This window comes from Ceratina calcarata, unplaced genomic scaffold (genome assembly GCF_001652005.2).
Source record: "Ceratina calcarata isolate Rehan_Ccalc_2016 unplaced genomic scaffold, ASM165200v1 scaffold253.2, whole genome shotgun sequence".
Lineage (NCBI taxonomy): Eukaryota > Metazoa > Arthropoda > Insecta > Hymenoptera > Apidae > Ceratina > Ceratina calcarata.
In genome coordinates this window covers 213,839-214,050 of record NW_017147346.1, presented here as the reverse complement: position 1 = coordinate 214,050, position 212 = coordinate 213,839, and the positions used below count along the sequence as shown (strand labels likewise).

Sequence of the window (212 nt, the reverse complement as noted above, 5' to 3'; positions counted from 1 at the left end):
ATAAAAAATTACGAACTGTTGTATGATGGAAATCTGTATATTAGAAAGAGCTTTCAGTTTGTAAAACCATTTTCTAAAATACGTCTCTGACAAATAGTAAGTTAAATTGTTACACCAAACGTATAATAGTTCTTCTTAATAAACAATTAAGTAACTGCAAATAGGGACTTTGGTATTATAGAAATTTGAAAATTAAAAATAGTTCTTTCAAT

General features: G+C 25.0%; 1 protein-coding gene across 2 annotated transcripts in view; it reads left to right on the top strand.

Annotated features, from left to right (window-relative positions):
• nAChRa7 (nicotinic acetylcholine receptor alpha7 subunit) overlaps positions 1-212 on the top strand; it is a 213,064-nt gene that overhangs the window by 129,158 nt on the left and 83,694 nt on the right. The gene's annotated exons all lie outside the window — the stretch shown is intronic.